General features: G+C 37.9%; 1 pseudogene across 1 annotated transcript in view; it reads right to left on the bottom strand.

The window, feature by feature from the left end:
• LOC149140021 (protein TOPLESS-RELATED PROTEIN 2-like) overlaps window positions 1-19,242 on the bottom strand; it is a 117,738-nt pseudogene extending 98,496 nt beyond the window's left edge. The window contains exon 1 of the transcript XR_016265058.1: window positions 19,071-19,242. The product of XR_016265058.1 is annotated as a protein TOPLESS-RELATED PROTEIN 2-like (transcript). The remainder of the gene's footprint in view (window positions 1-19,070) is intronic.
• Between the last annotated feature and the right edge of the window lie 8,187 nt (window positions 19,243-27,429).

The raw sequence follows: 27,429 nt of genomic DNA, 5'->3' as shown, positions 1-27,429 counted from the left end.
AGGTATTTGTGAATAAAAACATCTCACCTATTGTACTTTTTTAAGACCTTATCCTTGGTGCTTTCTTCAGAAATTATCCAGTTTTTTTTTATTTTTTGATAGGTAGACTAGATAGAAAGGTGCATCAAATGAGAGAGTGGACCATATGCACCTGATACCACTTGTTACAAGACACGCATGTGGGGATTGTTGTCCAATAGTTCAAGGGACATCCAAGATCTGGAAGCTTGAGATGACACCTTTACAAGAGTTATGAGACATTTCATGTGCAAATGTTGTCCAGTGATGCTAAGAGACTATCCCTTTCAGAGGAATAGGGAGCAGCTTGAAGGAGTCCTACTGGTTCAAGAATTATTTTCAAAGAAGAAGCATCTAAAGACTGTTTGGTTCTGTTCCTTTTTCAAAGAACTAAAATCCATCAATCACTAAAAAGGATCCTTCCTCTCCTCAGTGATATAGGAACAAATCATGAGATTGTTGCCAAGTAGAGATGATGTTGGTGGACAAATTGTTGGACCAAGATCTAGCATCCCCTTCTAAGGATTACACCAAAAATGCATCAAAAAAACATCTTCATGCTTGATGACAAGATTGTAGATGAAATCTTGTAATGTGATATGTAAATCAATTGTACATAATCCATTACTACTGAATTTTGAAAGGACTTTTAGAAACCCATCATGGAAGGGATGAAGTATCTTAGGCAAGACTAGCGACCACTATCTTGTTGTCAACCATGGACTGATCAAACTCGGTATTTTGGTTTAATACAAGTAATGTAACATAACCTTTTGACTGTACATAAGACTCTTGGAAATTTTCCCACTGTTATTTTTTAATCCTTCTCTCCATAATCCAAATAAACCCCTCATGACTAAGAAACCCACCTCTTATGATGAAAAGGAAAAAGGAAGATAGTAGAGCATAAATCTTTGTATCTGGATACATTAGAGGCAATTTCCTTCAGTGCTTTCAAAGAATAGAAGGTCGGAGTAATGCTCTAGGGAGTAACTAACAAATTGAAAAGAATAATAAATGAAATAAAAGAGAGAATATGAATCAATTCCTCTACATATGAGGCCATTAAAAAAGAGATAAATATAATTATAGTTGTTCAAGATGCTAAAAGCAGTAAGAAGAAAGAATATCCAGAACTATATCATATCCTGTTGCTGCCGGTAATTTGGTTGTCAAAATTGTCCTAGAACTCCACTAGAGACCACTATAACTTCCCCTCTGATGCTTGTCCGATAACTGACCTTGATTGCAGAAGTCACCAAGAAATCAAGAAAACCTTGAATGGATGGGAAGTCTGGGTAAAGAGCCAAAACTCAACAAGCTTCATCTCATGATAGATTATCAATACAAGAGGAAATTCTGAGATTCACTAAGGAATTTGTTGCCCATGGTCCTACCTAACCAACTGGTGGTTTAAGTTAGGAGATTTGAGTAGATTATTTATACTAACCAATTCACATCCTTGTAGGGATTTGATCAATGTAGTTAGCAGTGAATTATACATAATAGAAAATGATAATAAATCGCATGCTTTGAACATGTTTCTTATTCAGTGATTATGTAACTTGCAATTCAAATACACATATGCATAATGCAAAATTTGTTGTATGAAATTCAAGATCCTTCCGACTCTGTATATTAAGATATCTGAAATCCTGGCCCTACCGTATTCTGGATCTCATGGAAGCAAGGTTGTAACATAAAGGCCTTGACATTGGTAGTATGCCTCTTGCTATGGTACATCTAAAAATTTAAACATTTTTGCTAGAAATGCGTAAAGATCATTGATTACAGAAAGTCTTGAAAAAGCAAAATAAATGGTTTACGCTTACTCCCTATAATATTATGCCAGAATCCTATAACTATTGTTGCCATTCGCATCCCAAGCCCTAGAAAAAGAAAGGTTATCAAGATTGTCATTGTTATAAGACTTTCCAGGAACAAAGATCATTTTCTAAAAGAAATTATGGCTTTTTTCAAAAGAGATCTTCTCCACACAAGAAGAGTCATTGTTTTATTTGTATCAAATTTTGGGATCAGACATAAAGTGTCCAAATGAGAAGTCAGCCCAAAACCATGCATCTGCTGGATCAATTTGTCAAATCCATGATCCAAGAGGAATGTATAGAACCTACATTTTGGGATTTCATTCTAGAATTTAATGATCGTAATGATATTAATATTGATAGTGATTCCCTTGTAGATTCTAATGTATAGATCAAGGAACTAGATTTCATTTCGTCCTTTCAGACTAGTGACCATTCTGATTCTTCCATTGACCTTCCTGCCCTTAAGAATTTCCTTCATCTTCCCACGCTTGGCCATTCTCTTGACCACATCATCCAAAACCTTGAACAATAGCTTTGCATAGTGCTTTCTTGGAATTTCCATCCTAGACGAATGTTACAATAATGATAACTAAGGAAAAGAAGAAATCATGGTTTGCAAGATAAACAATTATTACGAATAGGAGAAATGGAAAAATTTAATGCAAGACCCTATCCTATGGAGGGTTAAAAGTGTCTAAATTCACCTAAAATGCAACTGTAACAAGGGCATTTTCCCATGTTTCTTAGTAAATTGGCAGTAGGAATTTTTTTTCCTTTTTTTGTCTACATGACAAAACAATTTTAAATCAAATTTGGTTTGGCAACGAGAAAGCTTGAACAAGGTAGACCCATACCTGACAATGGCAGTGACTACACCTTGGGGTACGAAACTTTGGTATATCACTGGTCTTGGTCATCTATTTTCCCAATAGAACCCATTAGGCCCAAGTGTTGAACCTGAGAGCTCTGATACCACTTGTAACACACCCTCTTGAAATTTTTTATTTTTTTTAATATATTCTTAAATGTCATTTTTATACAATCATGCATCATAGAATCAAGAGGAAATGCTGCAACCCTACCAATCCTGAAATCCTAAAACTGTTAAGTCTAATGGATTTCAATAAGTGCAACACTGCCATAGTCTGCCTATGTCATCAACATACTCAGAGAATGCACCTTTGCTACTTGATATTCAAACCAACAAAATTTCCCTGTCAAGCCAGTGAAATATATATATATATATATATATATATATATATCTATATATATATATATATATATATATATATATATATATTATGTTTTATAATAAAAGCTATAACAATGCTTAAACCAACTAACTGAGTTTTCTACAACAATTGATCATTCTTCAAAGCAGCCCAACCCTGCACACTTCCAGTCACTAAAGCACACTGAATCAATGCACTTGACTCAAGAGCCAAAATATGAGCAAGCAATTAATACAACACAACTGGAGGTCCAATTGGCAACCCAGAACAAATTTGTGAAGGCAATGCATGAATGGCACCAGGACGCCAAGTACCTAATTGCAATTGACATCAATCTTTGGTTAAAGTAGCCAAGGGCACACAAACCAGAGCAGAAGAAAGGATATTCCTACAACACTTAATAGTTTCATTAGAGCAGCATTCAAGGAACCCATCTAAGCTCCAGGAACATTCTTGGAGTTAGGGAAACCACAATACCCATAGAATTGTCCAAGGGTTGCCTGCCAAAGCCCACACAAGAATCCACTGCATGAGAGGCCTGTTGAATGCATGAACTCAATACCAGACATAATTATGGACGATCCTGTTGGAAAATGTAAGTAGGTTAGGTCTTCATTAATGTATTTGAGTAATCTTGTAATGTACTTATCAAAAGAATAAAGAAAAAAAAATATTGTATCAATGACTTATTAAAGCATGGGTTTCATGATTGGGTCATCATTATATTAGACAAAGTCCCCATTATGGACTCCTAGGATTCATATTGAGTCAATAGAGTCATTGTATATTTAAAGGGACCCTTCTTGGGCTTTGAAATCATGTAAACAAGTTTATTATTGATTCAAATATGATTTATGTAACCTCCACATCAAGTCAGCCTAAAGGAGATCAAGTTGGCCTAAGGGACACCAATTCGACCTCATCTGGAGCCTATAAATAGAAGGAGATCAAATTCATTTGGATCATCTCATCTCAAGCAAGTTCGATATCTCTAATGAAGCTGGGAAAAGTGCGAAGTGGATCAAGGAAGTCAAAGGAAGTGCGAGTTGGGTCAAAGCTAAGGAGAAGGAAGAAATTGAATTTTTAGTGCTACTCCCTCTCTCTCGTGCCCTAGTTTGGGAGATCGAAGTATTCCAAGTGTTGTTGCTGCCAATTGCTGCCTGATGTCATAAGTTGCTACATAGTCGAAGTTGCTAGGGTAGAAGTGTTGCTGCAAAGGGGTCGAAGATCTAGAAGGGATGACTTGGTATGGATGGAAGGTTTGGTCTTTGTCTAGGTTGAAGAGTCTCAAAGAAAAAATATTGAAGGAAGAGAATTTTTGACTGGGTTTTCCCCTTGAGAGGGGTTTTGCTCTGGCATAATGCTTGTATCTTGTTTCTTTTGTTTTTGTGATCTTCATACACACATAATATGGTAATTGTTTGATGAAAGATAAGATAATAAAGTAGTAAAAGAAGCCAAAATAACTCACAAGTAGTTATCAAGAAAGAGGAATCAAACCCTAATCTACTTGCATTGGTTTCTCAACATGGAATCAGAGCTAAGGTCAAGAAAGGTTGAAAAATCACTTTGTTGGCTCAAAAGGAATGAACATGGATTCTCCCTCTTTGATAAACTACACGAGAATGGGTATCAACACTGCTGGAAGCTGGATCAAGAAGGTCATCCACTACTTATTCAACAAGGTCAAAAGTCAAGGGTTGTTCATTGTTCTTACAAGTTCTCTTAGTGATGACAATGCATGGACCATTGATAGTGAAGCATCAAGGCACATGAGAGGATAAAGTAAACAACTTCATACACTATCAAAGGATCCATCTTCTCATGCAATGGAATTGGGTGACAACAAAAGCTATGATGTTAGAGGCCTGGGATCAACATCGTTGAAGCTAGAAAATGGATCGAAGTTGCACCTCAACAACATACTATATGTTCGAGGTCTGAAAAAGAATTTGCTTCCTATTTATTTCTTAGAAGATAAAGGGGATAGAGTTGCTTTTGTTGATGTAAAAGTATTGGTTTGGGGAAAATACTCTAGTATTGATAAAGCTAGGGTTAATAGAGTTCGTGAAGGAAGCCTTTATAGAGTTATTACACCACCTCCTCAAGCTTTGGTTCACATGGAGATCAATCCCATTGAGCTATGGCATAGGATGTATGGTCATCTACATTACAAGGTTATCCCTACTCTTAGTCAAATGGTTCGTGGCATCCCCAATATGAATTTAGATCATGAAGGTGTGTGTAAGGGATGCTCTTTGGGAAAACATACAAGAAAGCCATTTCTAAATAGTGAAACTAGGTCTAAAGAGATATTAGACCTCATTCATTCTGATGTGTGTGGGCGCATGTCTGACAAATCACTTGGAGGTCATCTCTACCAGTGTTGTTAAAATCGCAATATTATCGTTTTTTTGCGATTTTTTCAGCAAAAAGATAAAATCGCGAGTAGTACTCGGACCTTTTTTATAGGCAATTTTTTCGAAAAAATCGTGGAAAAATAAAAATAAATAAATAAATATTTGAGGAGGAGGAGGTGACCCAAGCTACCCCTGTCACAAGTAGAGGACGTGGTCTACCTCCTGTAGCTCCTAGTTCTTCAGCTTCTAGAGCACAGCAGACTCCATAGTCTACTACGGCCTGCCAACTCCACCGACATCTACATCTAGAGGGGCAAAGGAAATCAGTAGTATTAGACTTTAGTTATTTGGTTCATTTCATTGTATATGACATTATGACTCATGATATGAGATACATTATTATATTTTTTGTTGATATTTTGAGGTTGATTTGGGACTTAGGAGTCAGGGCTTACTATTCAGGACATGATTCACTGTTATGTGTTATTTTAGCAGTAGAAATGATATTAAACATCTTATATATTAGTTATTTTATCATATTTATGTGTCAATGTATTTATTTTATGTTGTAGATGGTTTAGATATTAAAAAAATTGAAGAAAAATGAATATTTTTGTACCAAATGATTTTTTCCTGATTATTACCGATTTTTTCCCAATTATTACGATTTTTTCCTCGCGCGGATATTATCCCAATAACGATTAGTGCAACATTGATCTCTACTATGTAACATTCATTGATGACCATTCTAGAAAGACATGGCTCTACCTTCTCAAAACGAAAGATGGAGTTTTTGAAAAGTTCAAGGAGTTTAGATCCAAAGTGGAAACCCTAACCGAAAGAAAGATAAAAACTCTAAGGTCTGCCAATGGTGGGAAATACACTTCAAAAGAATTGATTGCATATTGTAAGGAAGCAGGAATAAGGAGGGAGCTCATTGTTCCCTATTATCCTAAACAAAATGGAGGGGCTGAAAGGAAGAACAAGTCAATTGAAGAAGGCATTCGAACAATGCTCCTTGATTAAGACCTACCGAAATTCTTATGGGGAGAAGCAGCAATGACAACCATGTACATACAAAACAGAAGTCATCATAGAAGTCTTAATAACATAACACCTAAAGAAGTATTCACGGGAAAGAAACCAAATTTGGATCACCTTCGAATCTTTGGAAGTCCAGCATACATCCATATTCCAAAGGGCAAGCGAAAGAAGTTGGATTCCACAAGTATCAAGGGAATATTCCTTGGATATAGTCTCTCCTCAAAAGCATATAGTATCTACAGTAAAAAAGGAAGAACAAGTCAATTGAAGAAGGCATTCGAATAATGCTCCTTGATCAAGACCTACCAAAATTCTTATGGGCAGAAGCAGCGCTGACAGTCGTGTACATTCAAAACATAATTCATCATAGAAGTCTTCATAACATAACACCAGAAGAAGTATTCATGAGAAAGAAACCAAATGTGGATCACCTCCAAATCTTTGGAAGTCCAGCATACATCCATATTCCAAAGGACAAGCGAAAGAAGTTGGATTCCACAAGTATCAAGGGAATATTCCTTGGATATAGTCTCTCCTCAAAAGCATATAGTATCTATAGTAAAGAAGGAAGGACATATTGAAGTAAGCAGGGATGTCATATTCGATGAAAATCAAACCTACAAGAAATCAAAGGATATTCCTATTGATTTTGATGACGAAGAAATTCCAATATTTGAAGAAGAAGAAGATCATCATGAAAACCCTACTACAAGTCAAGAAGAAGAAGAAGAAGGACCAAGTGAGCCTATTCAACCTGTGGTCATTTCCCAACCACAAGGAAAAGGCAAAATTGGTTAAAAGCTACATTAGAAGACGTTGAAGGACATGAAGCTGCAAAAGGAACCTTCAGGGAAAGTAAAAGACCGAAGAGATATTCTGGTTATGTTGCATATATGACAAAGTTAATTGAAGTTGAACCATCTACATTCAAGGAAGTTGCTCATCAAGAGGTTTGGAAGAAAGTGATGCAAGAAGAGTATCAATCCATTATGAAGAATGGGGTTTGGGAAATCGTTCCTAGACCTAGTCACAAATCAGTTGTCACCTCCAAATGGATCTATAAGATCAAACATGCTATTGATGGAAGTCTAGACAAGTACAAAGCTAGATTCGTTGCAAGCGGTTTCTCTCAAAAGGAAGGCATTGATTATGAAGAAACCTTTGCACCCACAGCAAGGAACACTACCATTAGATCTTTGGTTTCATTGGTTGCTACAACGGGTTGGAATATCCATCAAATGGATGTGAAGACCGCATTTCTAAATGGTACCATTAATGAGGAAGTGCATATCGAACAACTCGAAGGCTTTGAAGTTAATAGCAAGGACCTCATGTTTGTAGACTCAAGAAGGCCCTATATAGTTTGAAGCAAGCACGTAGGGCATGGTATGCAAAAACGAATGCATATCTCCTTAGAATTGGGTTTGTAAAAAGTTATGTTGATCCAAATCTCTACATCAAGGTCATGAATAATAAGCCCATCATTATTCTACTATATGTGGATGATCTATTCATCACAGGTGTGGAGATAAGAATTCAAGAATGCAAGAAGATGTTGGCAGCTGAATTTGAGATGAAGGATCTAGGATTGATGCACTACTCCATGGTTCTATAAGTATGGCAGAAACGTGGGGAGATATATTTGGGGCAAGGAAAGTACATCATCGAGTTGTTGCAGAAATTTGGGATGATGGATTCCAAGCCTATGACTACTCCTATGATCAACAATCTCAAGCAGTTGAGGGGCTCTGACTCAAGTCTCGTGGATCCTACCTCCTATCGTCAATTGGTGGGCTCCCTAATGTATCTAATAAATACTAGGCCAAATATATGTTTAGCAGTAAACATTCTTAATAAATTTTAGTTAGAGCCTCGTCATGATTACTAGATAGCAGCTGCTAAACATATATTGAGGTATCTTCATGGCACTATACATCACTGCTTGAATTATGATAGTAAGGAAGTCAAGCTAATTGGCTTCACAAATTTTGACTGGGGTGGCAGTGAGACCAATGGAAGGAGCACTACCAGAGGATGTTTTAGTCTGGGAGCTGCTATGATCTCATGGATGAGTAGAAAGTAAGATCCCATTGCTTTAAGTAGCGCTGAGGCGAAATATGTGGTTGCATGTGAAGTAGGGAAAGGAGGTTGTTTGGTTAAGGAAGCTTCTCACAGATTTGTTCGAGAAGTCTTTGGGTGCTACAATGATTAATTGTGATAATCAAAGTTGTATTTAAATGTCTGGAGATCCCATGTTTCATGCTAGAACGAAGCATATCAAAAATAAGTTCCACTTTAATAGGAACTTGGTGCATGATGGGATCGTGAAGTTGGATGATGTCTCAACAGATGAATAGGTAGCAGACATACTAAAAAAGTCTCTTCCTAAAAAGGAGTTTGAATATCTAAGAAACATGCTTGGTCTAGTAGATATTGTTGATTATATTAATGATAAGAGATTGGAGGAGATTTGTTGAGGCTTTGCAAGTGTAGCATTGCCTGGGAGGACATTTGGTCGACACTTTGTGTTGATGTCTAGGTCCCAAAGTAGGGAGGGTCGTTGGTCATAGAGCTCTGACCTCGAATACGCACCTAGGTCACTGGATTGGTGGGTGGCAGGTAAGCCTGATGGTACCTAGAGAGGTTAAAAGCTTTAATCCACCTTAGTCCCACTTGGATAGATTGCCCTGGTCAGGAATCTAGTTCATGCCATTGCGGTGCCTAAATTGTTGAGAGACCAATGGATAAATTGCCATGGTGAGGAATCTAGTCAATGGCATTGCAATGCCTAAACTCTTCATTGTTCAGATAGTTTTAGATCTTCCATTATATTTGTATATTAGGAATATCTCCCTAGTTAAGAGGGAGTGTTGGAAAATGTAGCTAGATTCGATCTTAATTAATGTATTCGAGTCATCATGTAATGTACTTATCAAAAGAATAAAGAAAAAAAATATTGTATCAATGACTTACTAAAGCATGGTTTCATGCTTGGGTCATCATTATATTAGTCAAAGTCCCCATTGTGGACTCCAAGGATTAATATTAAGTCAATAGATTCATTGTACATTTAAAGAGACCCTTCTTGGGCTTTGAAATCATGTAAAAAGGTTTATTATTGAGTCAAATATGATTTATGTCAAGTCGGCCTAAAGGAGATCAAGTCGGTCTAAGGGACACCAATTCGACCTCACCTAGAGCCTATAAATAGAAGGAGATTGAATTCATTTGCAGCATCTCATCTCAAGCAAGTTCGATATCTCTAGTGAAGCTGGGAAAAGTGCGAAGTGGGTCAAGGAAGTCAAAGGAAGTGTGAGTTGGGTCAAGGCTAAGGAGAAGGAAGAAATCAAAGTTTTGGTGCTACTCTCTCTTTCGTGCCCTATTTTGGGATATCGAAGTCTTCCAAGTGTTGTTGTTGCCAGTTGTTGCCTGATGTCATAAGTTTTTGCATAGTCGAAGCTGCTGGGGTGGAAGTGTTGTTGCAAAGGGGTCGAATATCTGGAAGGGTTGACTTTGTGTGGAGGGAAGGTTTGGTTTTTGTCTAGGTTGAAGAGTCTCAAAGAAAAACTATTGAAGGAAAATAATTTTTGATTGGGTTTTCCCCTTGAGAGGGGTTTTGCCCTAGCATAGTGCCTACATCTTGTGTCTCGTGTTTTTGTGATCTTCATACACACATAATATGGTAATTGCTTGATGAAAGATAAGATAATAAAAGAGTAAATAAGCCAACATAACTCACAAGTAATTATCAAGAAAGAGGAATCAAACCCTAATCTACTTGCATTGATTTCTCAAAAGAGCCAACTTGACTAAGAGCGGGAGCATTCATGCCAGCAAATCAAACTAAAATGTGTTGTTATAACTTAATTCAAATCCTCCTTAGATGGCATGTTATCATAACCATAGCAAGTCCATTCATGTCAGCAAATCAAACTAAAATGTCTTGTTATAACTTAAGTCAAATCCTTTGTAGATGTCATGTTAACATAACCATAGCAAGTTAGGCATGCGTTGCGTTCGATTACACATTTAACCTTTTTCTACTCAAATTTTGAAAGCAAAAATCGCTTGAAAACAAATATTTTAATCATTTATGACACCTACACCCATATTGTGTAAATGGCAATATGTACATTAGCTTCTTATAAAGCTTCAAACACCATTTTAACTCAATGGCACAAATAATATACCCATCCAAAAAGCACTCGAGTTAACACCCAATAGTTGGATAAAACTTTAAATCAGATTTAGAGAAACTTCCGTAACTTTTTCTGAGGTTCAGGAAATATGTGATTCTTGTGTCCTTTTTCTAAGTCACATTCATATAGCTAGAAGAAATAACAATCTCACCGACCAAATAAAATAGGGCTAAATAATCACAAATCACCTTTGGAATTGAAAAGCACATTCCAAATGTTGGTGCAGATCCTAGACTTTCAATAATAACAAATCATATGCTTCACATGAGATGCTCTCACAACAGCTTCACAAACATGATAAGATGACAAATGTGGTAACAACGACATCCTATGTTCCACTCCTAGCCTATCAAGGTATCACACCAAGCGTCGGTAAAAGCCTACATAAGGGATTGTGTTGAATGTGGCGATCTACGCTTCTACACCGGAGCCTTATGGGTGCCCTGCCATGTGGCTTATTAGTAGAAAATCCCAATGGCCAGGGCTAGGTTATGGTTTCATTTCTATCTTATCCAATTTTCAACTAGGTGTATAGGAATGCGGTAAAGAAGAAAATGCAAACGTAGAAATTGTACCACATTGGCACCCAACTACCCTTGCCCCATAAACTCGAATAATAAATTCGGGGTGTCTCTACCATCTTGGCTTACCAAGCACCAATAAGCAAGCACTAGTTTTAGGTGATCTGAAAATATGCAGCGGTAGAGTGGTATCAAGTTGCCATTCTTGGACATCTCCACAAATTTCACATAATTTGATGATGAAGCAAGATGAGAAGAAAGAGGTTCAACTGCCGCTGTGAGGGTATGTAGTCACATGGCCCGTAGGAAAAACATGAGCATTGTTGACTCTAAACGACCCTCATTTGCATGCTCCTGAGGGTAGAAGAAGAAGTGAGGGAAAAACATGAGCATTGTTGACTCTTGATACCAGTTGCTCCTTACTTTGCCACGATATGCTTGCCCAAGGGAATCCACATTAAGGATTCCATATTAACCAAGTTAAATTTGAATGCTAATGGCCATTGTTCATTCAAATCAAAAGAATGGCCCTATCATTTTGTATTTGACCTATCGGTCTATGTCTGGTTTCTCTAGAAACGCAGCTCCCTCCACAGGTTCATTGGTTAAAAATCAATAAAAAAATTTGGGAGGAAACAAATCATAGGATTTTAGATTCCTATATGATAAGAATTTTAGTTGATAGCCACAGGAAATTACCCTGTGTGACATAGGGACAAATGTTCTAGATAGTTGTGTGCATGATGCATATTAATCAAAAGGGTAACAATCAAAGTGAACGCACAATCAATAAAAGTTGGCGAATGTGGAACGCGCAGAGAACACAATTTACAATGCAATGATAGAGATCCGTTTCCTCTAAATTTGATAGGTGCAGGAGGTTGCAAGCAACATATTGTTACTAACTGGAAACTTACACATTTGATGCACTATAGAGAATACCTAGATTTACAATTGTGACAAACCAAAGGGATACTTATCGCAATACAAAAATGGCAGTGGAAGTCGGGTCTAAGTTTTTCCTCCCAACCATCACCCCTGAGCCTAATTCCCAAGCTTGCGAGGACTACTCAAGGGAAAAGACCGAGCAGCCGAATTCCAGAGTTCTGGTAACTAGAGTTCCTTCTTTTCGAATGGAAACTCCCTCCCCTTCTTTATGTCTTCTCTTCTCTGGCCTTTCCTCAACCCGTCTCCCTTTTGTTTATTTGTCTTTTTGTCATCCTTTTTGGTTGGTTTTTTCCTTGCTGGCCCAGAAAATTTTCCACCAATCATATGAGGCCAAATTATAGTATAGTTTCATATTTTCTTTTAAGGTTGTTAGCCTTGTCATCATTGGTTGGCCTACCCAATCTTGTAATCCAATCATCACCATATAACCTGTCCTTTTTGCTTTTCATGTGTCAATATTCATGGCTTGATAGAAGAAATCAATTATTCCCCTAACACCCCCCCCACCCTGGAATCAGTTTCCCTTTGCCTCTGTATTTTTATCTTTCAAATTTTACAATCTTATATGGTGAAAAGAATAATTTGGGGTTGTCACATGTAGACTAGTTAGTTTCAGTGGGATTTATTTCCCTCCAGGTCACAAGTTCAAACCTCATGGGGAGGGGTTGAGGATGGAAGCCACTTTGGGGGAATTAAACTTCCCAAGGGGCATCCAACCTCGATCGAGCCAAAGAGACAAAGTCAAGGATTCAAGTTGAGATTAAAAGAATGAAGAAAAGGAAGGTGCTACAATTGCAATAGGTTTGGCCACTATGCTAGAGAGTGTCCTCACAAGAAGGATACTCCACAGGATGACGAAAACAACAACAACAATCACAACAATTTCAAAGGCAATGGCAATCAAAGGAACAACATGTTCAAAAATAAAGGAAAGAGGAATGCTCCCACTACTGGATATGGTAATGGTCGACCTCCCAAAAGGACAAGGAATTCCAAGTATGAGGAAACTAATGTTGTAGAAAAATAAAAGAAATTTTAATCTTATTTCCACCCTACGGATACTTTGGATCATTGGTTGATTGATGGTGGAGCCTCAAGGCACTTCACTGGGTACAAGGAGGCCCTCTCAAATTTGATTGAAAAGAGGACTAATTTGGAGATCACACTTGGAGACAATGCCACCCACCCCATGAAAGGAATAGGGACTGTCACTCTTCACTTAAATCAAGGTCAAACTCTTCATCTACAAGAAGTATTGTATGTATCCGATTTGAAGAAGAACTTGGTGTCTATTTTTGCAATGGAAGATAAAGGCTTCAAGGTAGCATTCATTGAAGGAAAGGTATGTATTTGGCAAAGAAACCCAAAAGATGCATTTACACTTGGATTTAGGGTTGAAGGTCTCTATCAAGTTGGAGGAAGTCCTTTGGGAGCTTTGACTTGTGATACTTCTCTTCAATCCAAATTATGGCACCGAATATTTTCTCACCTTCATTACAATGCCTTACAAATCTCACCTTTGTAATGAAGGTGAACAAATCTTCGGTCACGGGTAATGAAGGAAGATGGTCACAGGTATGCCCAATTTCAACATAGATCATGAAGGTGTTTGTCAGGGTTGTGCAACTGGGAAACTTAAAAGGGGACCATTCCCTTCAAGTGAAAGTCAAACTACTGACATTCTTCAATTGGTCCATTCTGATCTATCTGGTATGTTGCCCGTAACATCATTAGGAGGATACTTATACTATGCAATTTTTGTGGATGACTTCTCTTGCAAAACATGGATCTATTTCTTGACGAAGGATGAAATGTTCAAATGGTTCAATTCCTTCAAAGCCTTGGTTGAAAATCAAACAGGGAAAAAGATCAAAATATTGAGGACCGATAATGGAACTGAATATGAATCAAATGATTTCAATGACTTTTGTAGAGAGGCTGGCATTAAGAGGGAGACCACCACTCCATATACTCCTGAGAAAAATGGAGTTGTTGAAAGGAAGAAATGAACCATCATAGAAGCCACCCATGCCATGCTTCATGACCAAGGCCTACCAAAGTTCTTATGGTGAGAAGCTGCCAACACTGTCGTATATGTTCAAAATAGAAGCCGACATCAAGCATTGGATTTCAAGACATCTGAAGAAGTTTTCAATCGTATGATACCTGATGTTTCTAATTTTTTAATATTTGGTTGTCCCGTGTATTTTCATGTGCCTAAAGAGAAAAGAAACAAGTTAGAAGCATCTGGGAAGAAAGGAACATTTGTAGGCTACGGTGAAAATTCGAAGGCATATAGAATCTATGTTCCTGGTCAAAGAGAAGTTGAAATAAGCCATGATGTCACTTTCAATGAAGATTCTTCCCTTGGGAAAGCAAGAGATCTCCCTATCCCAAGGAAGGATAATGATGATGTTGCAGGAGAGCAAGATGAATATCCGACAGATGAACCGATGCCCAATGTTGAAGGCCTGATGGATCCCATTGATCCACCTCCTGGTGAACCCTCTACCTCAAGGAAAAGACATTTGTGGCTCAAAGACACTCTCGAAGATGTTGAAAGACAAATTGCTCCAAGAGGGACATTTCTTGAAAGTAGGAAGTCGAGAAGGTATCAAGGGTACTTAGCTGCTATGAGTACCATTGTTCAATCTGAGCCTTGTACGTTCGAAGAAGCCGTGAAACACCAAGTATGGAAGGATGCGATGAATGAGGAGTACGAATCAATAATGAAGAATGATGTCTGGGATGTGGTTCCTTGACCCAAGGACAAGTTTGTGGTCACTTCGAAATGGCTTTACAAAATCAAACATGGAGCTAATGGGAGTGTTGAAAAATACAAGGCCAGGTTCATTGCTTGGGGATTTTCTTAAAAATAAGGAGTGGACTATGACGAGATATTTGCACCTGTTGCCCGATATACCACTATCTGATCCATTTTTGCCCTTGTTGCCTCTCAAGGATGGAGCCTACACCAAATGGATGTTAAGAGTACTTTCTTGCATGGTTCGCTTAAGGAGGAAGTCTACGTAGAACAACCTAAGGGATTTGAAGTACAAGATCGAAGGACACATGTGTGCAGGTTGAAGAAAGCCCTCTATGGGTTGAAGCAAGCCCCCAGGGCTAGGTATGAGAGGATTGATAGCTATCTTATGAAGCTAGGATATACAAGGAGCGAAGTTGATCCTAACCTATATTTCAAAGTTGAAAAGGATGTGCCTCTCATTCTGGTCCTTTATGTAGATGATCTCTTTCTAAGAGGTGCAAACCCTCTCATTTATCAATGCAAGAGGGGGTTGGCTTCCGAGTTCGAGATGAAGGACCTAGGTCTGATGCACTACTTCCTAGGCTTAGAAGTTTGGCAAAAGCTAAGCCAGATTTTCCTTTCTCAAGGAAAATACATTGTGAAGTTGCTCGAGAGATGTGGGATGGTGGATTGCAAGTTTGTGTCTACTCCGATGGAACTCAACTTCAAGAAGCTATGTGGAAGTGTTGTTGGGCCCGAATCGGAAAACCTTCCAAATATAGACAACTTGTGGGGGCCCTGATGTTCATGGTAAACTCTCATCCTGACATATGCTTCGCAGCGAATACGTTGAGTCAATTTATGGTCGAGCCTCATCAGATACATTGGATTGCTGCTAAGAATCTCTTGAGATATCTTTGTGGCACAATCGACTATGGATTGAGATACACTACCAGGAATTTGAGGCTACATGGATATAGTATTATGCACCTTTATCACTTTCAATATTCGGCCAATATTTAGCCAATCTATTAAAAAATTGAGCACTGGGATCTGGTTGATTTCTGGACTTCTTATTTTCTTGAAGACACTGAGTCGTGAGGGCTTTTCTCTGACTATTAATACCCTTTTTTGTTTAATGGATGGAAGGAAGGAAGTAATAATACATTAGTCTGAACGGGGCAGCCAAGAGTCCTTGGCCACTGCTTTTTCGAGTCTTGGATGTGATGCATTGATTAGACGTAAAGCATTTAGCAGAAGTTCCGGGCAATTTCTCCTTATTTATTATCAAATCTTTACCAACCACATACTACTGATGTATTGTGATTTAACATAAAGCATTTAGCATAAATTCTTAGGCAACTACTTCCCGATGCATTTTCAATTCTTTCCACTACCAGGTATGACACATTGATTAGATATAATGCATTTAGTCTAAGTTGTGGGCAATTTTTAAGGCCGTAGTTTAGCAGGAGGAATTGCTAAGAAGGTTATAGAAATTCTTGGTATATTTAGGGAAAATTTGGCAACGATTTTTGTCAATCCAAGTTATAGTTGTTAAATTTCAAAATTTTAGGTGTCTGAAAGGTTTTTTATGGTGCTAAATCCATTTCCACCATCAAAAACACGATTCAAGAACTTTCTCTACAAGATTTAAAAAAAAAAAATTACCGCATTTTTGACCATCAAAATAATTCCTCCTCCCCCTCCATTTTTAAATAATTAAATAAATTTTTAATAATGTCACCGCCCAGATATCTACGAATCTTGCCACCAACCATATACGGATGCATTGTGATTATACATAAAGAATTGAGCAAATTTCATGGGCATTTTCTTAGTCAATGCAGTAATGATAGTTCTTAGTAATTTCCTTGTCACTCCAATAATGTAATGATAGCTTCACGTTCTTGGATGCCACAATGTTCACAAGTTGTAAAGAAAGTGGTTTCATTTTCCTGGAAAAAGAAGAGAGTCACACCGATTTGACCTATCTTGTCATCATGTATTTGGACATACTTCCATGTTCACAAGTCATTTAATATTACGATGTCAAAAGTCAACAAATAAAATTTTAATGACTTTTCTAAAAAAATGTTATTATATTTTTAGTTATCATTAAATTTGTAGATGTATAGAGGGATCAACTTTAAATCAAATCTATTTTCATTTTAAAAGAGATTTGCATCTCAATACACTTTGATTATTTTTAGTTTTTAGTAGATCAAGAGTTAAAATGAATCTAGACTAGTGTCACTTTGAATGACAAACTAGTGGTCTCTAAAGAGACAACCTCTCACTCCAACTAAAATGCTTCTGGGTTTTGGGCCTCTGAGTCATACAAAATCAATTTTGCTAAGAATTTCACTACTTGACATACCTAACATATATATATGTGTGTGTGTAAAGTATTAAATTTGTATATGGTTATTAATTAAATTTAAAAATAAAGTTGAAAATTATTATTTAAATTGTTTTCAATTTGATTAAATTTTTTATTTATTTATTTTTTAAAAATGTAATTTTATTCATAAAAACAAATATAACAAATTAAATTTAGCTTTCTTTTTTTATTATTATTTTTAGCTTCTTTTAAATATTTTTTTCTTAAAACTTTAATTTTCATTCATTTATAAAATGATTCAAAATTACATTATGCATATACACCCTTAAGGTGTATTTCAAGAGAAAGTTTTGAGTGACTATGCTTTGAGCTAGCATGCTTCTTCTTAATATATTTTTCCTACTTTACTTTAGAATTTTCAAAAAAAGCTATATAGATAATATTACTACAAAAATTGATGAAAAAACTACATATGGATGGTAGGATTCAATGCATCTTTTATGTGAAGTGTTTATACAAAAAATTAAGGCCTTTTAGCCTGTATTATTTGTTCTATGTATAAATTGTGATAGTGATAATACTCATAAAATGAATATTCACACTGCTTCTAGATATGCCAAAGGTCTTGATCCTTAATCAAACTTGATTTTGAAAACCTAAAGCCTACAACCAACCCATTTAACTCTTTATTTAACTTTTATAATTTAACTAACATTATATCTTAACATTTCATGATAACATCTCTTTATAAGTGTTATTAATTTTTTATATTTAATATTGCCTGATTTAACTCTAAAGAACCACTACAATATCTAATCCATATTACACTGTGAAACACTCTACATAATTACCTTAAAAAATTATCCCAAAACTAAAACGATTTACAATTTTTTTTTACCAAATTTTGATTCAACGAATTGTGATTAATGCTACTCACCTTACAATGCAAATGGTTGGAGAGAGCAGCTTGTAAAATAATATTAGCAAACGTTAATGGAAAAAATTTGGTAAGAATTTTACACAGATATTTAAAGAAAACTTGCAATATAAAACAATCTGATTTTCTTATTTTTTTTATGATTTTTGAACTTTATGTTTGAATAACATAGTTTAGAAGATCTTAGCACACTCCATAGAAAAATGTTAGGCCCTGCCATAACCATTTATACAATAGACAACAAATATAATAGCGTGGAAAAAAATGGATAAACAATATCATTTGCAAATTATAAAATTCTATAATAATTTCATAATGTAAATGAAATTATATATAAGATTTAAAGAAAATAAAGCAAATCATTATATTTTGAGGAATTTTAAGGACACTAATTATTTTTATTGGAAAATTTATTAGACTTTTATGCTTTTAAATAGGCTACATTAAAGGAAAATACTATGAGAAAAGCCATAAAATTTTAAAGAATTCAACAGTGTAATTTAACATTATAAATTTTATGTGTTAAAATTATAATTATTGATTTTATTTTTTTATTTTTATACTTCTAATTATGCATTGATTTGTGTTTTTTATTATTTTATTTTATTTTATTTTTATTTGTCTATAATTTGACCAAGTGAAAATATTTACAAGACATGATATTACAACATCTAATCTATATTAAGTTGAAATGCGCTTCTAGTACATAATAATAATAATTTAAAATTATAATCAATTTAAATAATTTGTTAAATAAATAATGTTATTTTAAAATAATATATATATATATATATATATATATATATATATATTTTTCTCTGTAAGACTAGGCTAATTTATATTACAAAAAACAAAAATTACATCCAAAATTACACCAGGGCCGTGGCCCTACATTTCCAGCAAGATTGTCTCCATGAAAGACCCTTCTGAGTAGCATCATTACAAAATTGGATCGACACAGTAAGCTTGTAAACCGCCACAATGGACATGTGAACTGACACGGTGGATTGACAAACCGACACAATGGACGCATTGACTGACACGGTGGACACATAATCCGACATGGATAACACTTAGACAGATTGACAAAGAGAGCTGTAAATAGACAGAGAACTTGAGAGGCAAACAGAGAATTGCTTTCCTGGCAACGGTAGACAGATTGACAGCGGAATTAGTCCTCATCAGTCGTATGGGGCTCCTCCTTCGCCGGTCCTTTGAGCTTCTGCGAGACCTCCACATCCTTCGCTTGCCCTTTGAGCTTTTGCGAGACCCCCATTTCTGAGCACAGCGTCCGCTGAACCGACTCACTAGGGCCAGCTTCCTCCGCTGGAGTTGCTGGGGGTGAGTCAGCTCTGGTAGGCCTCCTCATATCGACTGCTGGAACCTGCATATCAACCACGGGCACGCCCAAATTGTCCAGAGGTCCTCTGTGATTATTGCAATGTTCTACCATGACTGAAACGATAAGAGTATTATTTTCCAGCGTGCAAGGAATTCGATAACGAACAGCCGGATGCTCCAGATGCCCGCACTCGGGAATTTCTCCCCATCCTTGCACAGTTCCGCGTCCAACAGGTCTATTTGAGCCTCTGATATGCTCATAAGCAATTTCTGCCGAGGAGGAGGGCGAATTGCTTGGGCGCTGGGTGGCAGAGCGGCCCCTAGAACCTCCCCTGCGACTGCTCATCCTGAGCCTCTCACGTTGCATCGTCAAATTAACCTTCGGACCAGAATCCCACTGAGAATTTGTGCTCTGAACCAGGGAATGTTCCTCCTCTGCCAACGTCTGCTCGGAATTCTTGCAGGAATGAATCCAGGCGACCAGGGGAGCGTAGATAACGAGCGCCATTTGCCTCGAACTGAGCTGCACAATGAATGCCCTCTGAACCAGCCATAAAACCAGCATTGAAGCTGAGTTTGCGGAGCCTCCCATCACATTTAATGCCTCTGCGCGATGGTGTGTCGTGGCTCGTCTGGGCTTACATCTGCCCATGTGACGAGCCCCTTCCGACACCTGCCTACCGCGCCATGTCAACACCCGCATCCGGGAAAAATAATATATATATTATTTAAAAAAACAATTACATTTTAAATTATTAAAAAAACTACCTTTTTTAAAATTAAAACATATTTTAAAAAATAACTCATAAAGGGTAAACTTCTATTCTCAATTAACCAAGAGAACCTTTATTCGTATTTAAAGCCAAAGTGGTTCCCAAGTCAGTTGTTTTTAGTGCTATTTTTTGGAAGCCTTTCCAGTAGGTTTTTCCCATCTAATTTCTCTAAAATCTCCCAGGAATTTATCGAAATCACAAGTTTGATGGGTAGCCCCTGCACAATCGATGTGCCCTAAGGGTTTTTCAGGGTGTTGAATCCATATATACAGTCAAAAAACGAGTTTAAATAACACAAATCAAGATTTCAACTCAAATTTTTCCGCGAGATTCCAGCACCGGAAAATCCAAAAAGTCGCACTAAAAACAACTTCGTTTCCAAGTCCTTTCCTCTATGTCAAACGGGTATTTTAATCACCCACTTTTCGAGGATAAACATCATATATGTTTTTCACCCAATTTTCAAGGATAAACCTCATATATGTTTTTGAGGATTATATATGTGTGTGTGTGTGTGTGTTGTCTTATGATGCTTTTGATTGTAGCTTTTGATATATGTTACAATTGAATATATGTGTGTGTGTCTTATGATGCCTTTGATGTATGTTACAATTGAAATTTATAGTGGTGTTTCATAGATAGGTTTGGGCATTAACCTTTTGTAAATGAGATGACTAACAAGTTTGGAGAAAATTGACATTGTAGTTATAATGTAATTTATTAATTTCGTTTTATATTTTGACAATGTAGTTGTAATGTAATTTATTTTCTTAAAAATTAATTAAAGAGGTAGATTTGTATAAAGAAATGATTCATTGAAAATTTTACAAGGAAATGATTGTATTAGTATGAAGAATTGAATGCATTGTATGTGGAGTATGTTTAGGAGTTATAGAGGTTTTCAAACATGATCAAATGGAAGGAAATTGATGGATCATCTATTATATTCATGAAATTACAAGTGAGAATGGATGTTTCTTGGTATGATTTTGTAAAAATATAATCAATGATGTTGTTGCAAGCTAGTTGGTTCAATGTCCAAGCCATAAAATCTAACATGAATGAAATATTACTAGCATAAGTCAAAGACACCACATAAAAAATGCAACCTAAATTGGAGCAAATGTTGAGATTGAGGAGGATTGACAATAATGGGGACAAAGTTGTTGTTTGGTATATAAACCAAAGATGTTGTATTAAGGATGAATAACACTACACACTAAAAAAATGTAAAGAAAAGTTGAGACCCTTGTTAGGGTAGAAACGTTTGTCGAGAAATGTGAGTTGAGCTAGATAAAGTGACACCCTAATGGAAAGGCATTAGGCATTTATTAGCATTTTATTTATGAAAATAATGGAAATTAGGAGAAAAGAAAGGTGAAAGGTCACTGTTACACTAAAAAATGTCACCATGACTATTTACAGTTAGTATGGCTCTATCAACAGTCATGCTGTCCTCTTAGGCAAGTCTTATGCCTCTGCTCTCCATGTCAAACTTCAAAAGAGAGAGAAAGTCTTTATAAATGTATTTATCTCTGGGGACGCAGGTTCTCTCAACCTTACCTGCGAGGACGCACCCAATGTTCACAAAAGCTGCGTCTTTGGACGCTCTGTATGTAAAGGGGCAGGTGCGTCCTCCTGTAAAGGTCAAAATGCGCAAGTTTCATCTTTAAAAAGTTACTTGTGGTCATTTCTAGAGCATTCTAGAAGGTTGTTCGACGTGTATTGAGCGCCTCCAGATGGTTCATGCACTCCTACGAAAGAGGAACTTATCCCATCAATAAGGGAGCTATCCCATCCAAAGAGGGGATTATCCCATTGATGGTGGACCTGATTAACTTCCTCTTGAGCACTATAAATACAGGCATTGGGCCAGAAGGAGAAGAGGTTGAAAGCTACACATTTCTAAGGGTAGATGCTGCAGGAATTAGGACTCCCATTTAGAAGCTTGTGAGGAGAGATTGCCATCTTTGCTTGTTCTATTTGGAAGTGGGTGAGCTTTGTCAAAGTAAAGGAGAACTCTTGAAGGACCCTGGAAGGAACTTGCACAACACCAAGGCTCAGGTTGTAATTGTTCTTTCTGTTACCTATTAATGCAAATGAGTCCATTCTTCTCAATAACTTGTTATTTATGAGTTATTTCATGTACTCCTTGGTCTATATGTTGAATATGCTTTGTTTTATGTTATAATCAGGTGCTATTTAATGGTTTGACTGTTGGTGAATGCAGGTTTTGGAGAAAAGGAGGAGCTCATCCGGATCAACGAAGTTGAGCTACTACAACAGCGTTTGGTTAGAGGTAAGAGCCACACACTTGATTTCTCATATTGCAATACATATTTAGAGAAGGATTGCTCTCGTTTGTTTTGTTTGTCATTAGAATGTCTTAGACTTCTAGGAAGGTCGGTTGTGTCCGCACTATTGACTGATTCCGTGTGACAAATTGGCGACTCCGCTGGGGAATCCATTGATGTGAAAGTCTTTTCCTTTGTATGAACTTTGCTCTGAGAAAATTGCTTTATTTTTCTGGTCTTTGGCTCTGTGACTTTGTCTTTGGGTGGGTTAGCTTAGGGTTAGATTTATTTTGGTTTTTCTTGAATTTTCCAGTAGGACGCACCCTCTGAGTATTGCACAGTGCGTCCCTGGACGCACTGTCGCTGTGTGCACAGAGCGGGCCCGCACCTGTCTTAACGGGTCGCCTGCGTCCCCTGCTAAAATTTGAAAAAATTCCATTTTTTGCATTTTTTCTCTTAGATTTTGCTTTTTCTTAGTTTTTACTGCCCAGATCCATTGGTCTCTTGTCAAAGATCTTCACCTGAACTTGTTTTGATAGCATTGAGTGTTTTAGTGGATTTCATAGAAGTTTAAGCCCTAGGGTTTGATTTTTGAGAAGGTCTTGTAGTGACTTTGGCGGTAGAGGTTGTCAAGCCTTAGATCTCTCTGGTTTTGTCAGCCTTCTTAGAAGTCAAACCTGTCATAAAGTCTTCCTGTGAGAGCAGCTTACCATTGAATTGTCTCTTTGGGCAAATTTCGAAGTGCTTGTTGATTAAGTCTTGAATTCCATTTTACAAAAAGAACAAAAAGATTTGAGTTTTGTTTTGACTAGTCTTTTGATTCTGCATTAGCTGGTCCTTGATTTGATTTTGGTCAAGTAAAACAACCTAGAATCATCTTTGTGAGCTTTTGCCTTGTTAGGTTTGCTTAGAGTAATTTCCCTTTTGATTTGCTTGTGAGTCAAGTTTTCATAGATTTCATAGCTTTTGAGATTGATTTTTGTTAAAATAGGTTTATATGCTTTATTAAAAAGAGAAAATACAAAAACATCTCCTTTGAAAAGTTTTGTTTCAAGTAGCATTGAAGAGTTTTGAAAGAAAAAGAGTTTTTCGTGCACGTAAGGAGTGGTCATGTTTGTATGCTTGGAAAGAAAAGAGAATTGTTTCTTTGATTGTCTTTACTAAGAAAGTTGTTTTTTATAAAATTTGCATCTCTCAACTCTCTTAGTTAGGAATTTCATTGAAAAAGGAAAGTAGTGTAAATCATCTTAAGTGCATTTTTGTAGTGGATTGAGTCGAGTCTACACACCATTGGTTTCACTTCCGCTACCTTTTGTCTTTAAGGAAAAACCATAAAATTAACGCTTAAAGTAAAATCAACGTAGTAACTTTTATTTACTAGGGCTCTGAAACACCAATTTAGATCAGGCTAGTGTCTTGGAGTAGGAGAGTAATTAACTCTCCAAGACAACAAAACCAAACAAGTAGCTTATCTTGTGATAGAATAAATCCAATTGTCTCATTTGTACTCTGGGAAAGCTCCTCTTAAAGGAGAAGCACGAGCTCGTGTCCGAACCAGTGAGGGGATCAATCCTCCCTCGTTGGGAACGACGCTAGACACGCACGTATTACAAACGGTAAACCTCGGATTAACCATTGTCGAGGAGCCAGGGGTCACTTGTCGGTAAACCTTGGATTGTTGTCAAGGAACCGGCAAGGGGATTGAGCTTGATACTCTGCCCTTGCGTGCTGTCGGAGTTTAGACTGTTCCCCCAGGTGCATTTGTTGCGGTTGGTAACCTTAGTGACCATTATCTTTAGGATTCTACCGAGGTGATGGTGGAGGGAAGATCCCACTGTACCTGGAGCAGACGTCGGCTAGACTCACTTGGATTTTCCGGGGGGTTCACTTCACTCGAGACGGTTAAAGTGGAGGAACTTGTGCCGGTCTATTCATTAAGCAGGTTGCCGGGGTAACTGTTCCACCCGCCACTTCTGTACTGAATCCGGCGATGTTGGGTTTCATCACCAACTAGCGCTTTCGGTCTGGAAGGCTACTGTTTGTGCTTGGTTTGACGCCCTAGATTCTTTAGGCGTGTGATTCAAATTTGTTTGGTTCTTTAGAGACTTTAGGAGGTTTGATTTGAAATTTAACTTTGTTTTCGTGTGTAGTAGTTAAAAGTTTTTAGCTGTGGCGGAATTACCGAGACAGTCCCGTAGACTTCGGGGCCAGTCTCCTGAAGTTGTTTCTGTGGCCGAATTGTTGAGAAGATCCCGTAGACTTCGGGGTGAACCTCCTCGAGACGAGCCCAGTAATCTAGAAGGTTTAAAAGTCCTTGTAACTCCTCCTAGTGGCAGTAGAGTAGGTTCACCTGAAGAAGGAGAGTCTTCATTGGTAGTCCATCCGGATTACCAAGGTTTAGAGACAGGTTACAATCCTGAAGCTGTTGCAGTTTCTGAACTGGTTGGTAGTTTTTCGTCTACCAGTGATTTAGGCGAACAACCTGAAATATCTGAGCCTGTTACTCCGACTTCTAGTGTTCCTGATTCACCTAGGATTGAAAGAGTCATAACCGAAAATCTTCCTTCTGGTTTGATAGCTATTGAAGAGCTTATTCCAGAAGAGGAAGTAGGCCCTGATCTTGAAGATCAACCTACTCTTGACTTAAGAGAGCGTGAATCTATCTTTTACAGTCCACCTAGGAGTACTACTTGGTACCTTTCGTTAACCAGTTATTTAGACAACTCAGTGATAGGTTTTTCTCCACCTCGTACTCCTTATCCATCCGGAGGTATTTATACTCCTGTAAATATGTCTAGTTCGTCGTCCGTGTCTACTCCATCTCCTGAAATTTTCTTGTATGGTGGTCCTTCTGTTCCTACTGGGTATCAATCACTTTCTGGTACCTTTGCGGGAGCATCTCCTCAACCCATTGATCATGGGTTATTAGCTGGAAACAATGGTAATATACCATTGGGTGTAGGAGACATTTACATGATGTCAGGTTCAGTTCCCGTTTCCCAACCTCAAGGTGGTCAATTTCCGCCTGGGGGGCAGCCTCAATTAACACCTGGGGGGCAACCTCAAGGTACACAAATTGCGTCTGGGGGGCAGCCTCAAGGTTAGTATGTACCTATGGTGCAATACATGCCTCAAGGCCAACCCCAGCCTCAATATGTGCCCCAAGGTCAACCTCAGTATCAGTATGTACCTCAAGGGTATCAACCCCAAGGGTATCAACCTCAAGGGTATCAACCTCAAGGTCAAGGTCAACCCCAGTATCAGTATTTACCTCCAGGTTATCAACCTCAAGGTCAATACTCGAGTCAAGGTTATCAACCGCCTCACGGTCAGTCATATGTTCAAGGTATGGGAACTGCACCTTTCAATTATCAATCCTATCCTCAATCCGGTTATGGATCTCAGTATCCTCAACCTGTTATGGGTCAATATCCCGGAATGATAGTGTGGAATCCTTCGCAAGGTCAACCGGTGTTGCAGCCAAGTATACAGTCGTTACCTCAAACTGGACAACCTGTAGTTTCTGGTCAACCCCAGCAACCGCAACCTGTCCAGTCAAGCGTTCAAACTTCTGTAACTTCGGTAGTTACTCAGCTGCCAATCGCACCTAGTACTCCATCTCAAATGGCTGCTGCAACTACCGCAACATCTACCACGCTTACTTCTGGAGTATCGACAGCTCCGGTTTCTACTGTACCTGCAACCACCCCTCAGACATCCGTACCGTTGTCTGGATCCACGGTTCAAACCACGGTCCAGATGCCTGTAGGGAAACCTGGTTTAAGTACTGTTGTAACAACTCAACCACAGTATACGTATCAACAGAACCAGGGACAGTACCAATACGGGCCTGCTGTCCAACAACCGGTTTACCAGTATCAACCGTATCCTGGGTATACTTATCAACAACCTCAGCAACCCCAGTACGGTCCGGTTAATCCTGGTTTTCCAGGAGGATATAATATCCTGAATGCGATTCCTGTTCCAAGTTATCCTGGGTATCCTCCTCCTGGAGCTGGTCTTGTGACTCAGAGTTTTAGAGATCCTAACCGGCAATTGCCGTTTATTGCAACTTTGGATTTACCCGACTTGACGCGCCTAACGAACGATCCAATAAATTATCTTTCGCTCTGGCCGCCAATGCCCAATAAGTTGCCCAGCGATATACCCAAGTTCGAAGGTAAGTCTGGAGAGGATCCATCAAATCACGTGATGACTTACCACCTCTGGTGTGCTTCAAATTCTATCTTGGATGATTCGATCCGTTTACATCTTTTCCAGCGTACACTCATTGGTCTCGCGGCCAAGTGGTACATTGAGTTACCACGGGCCTCTTTTTACAATTTTAGCCAGTTAGCCACCTCGTTCTTAACTCACTTTCAGTTGCCGGTCAGATACGATAACGGCACAGAGTTATTAACTTCACTAAAACAATCGACGTCCACGTATATTTCTGATCACATTCATGAGTGGAGACGTCGAAGAAGGCTAGTGAAAGTTTTTATTCCGGACCAAATCTTAGCTGAATGGTTTGTCAAATCATTATTGCCGAAGATTACTGAAGATGTAGCTAAGGCCGGAGTAGTTACTGAGGAGCAAGTCATTGCTCAAGCCCAGTATCTTGACTTAGTTTATACTCAATCGGGTACGTTACACGAGAAGATTCCAGATCTTCCAAAATCAAATCAAATCGTTGCTGCTCCTTCGGGATCTCATGCTGCTGATGGTATGATTGGTACGGTGAACACAAAGAGTAAGAAGAAATCTTCCAAGAATTCTACTACTCCTATAATCACCTTGCCCGATTCCCCGACAGGAGAGTCTTCTCCTGAACTTTCCGCCG

This window comes from Pinus tabuliformis, chromosome X, assembly GCF_031772625.1.
Source record: "Pinus tabuliformis cultivar Carrire ecotype Pingquan chromosome X, CPIR1, whole genome shotgun sequence".
Classification (NCBI taxonomy): domain Eukaryota; kingdom Viridiplantae; phylum Streptophyta; class Pinopsida; order Pinales; family Pinaceae; genus Pinus; species Pinus tabuliformis.
Note: the sequence above shows the minus strand (reverse complement) of the source record. Positions and strands in the feature narration are given on the sequence as shown.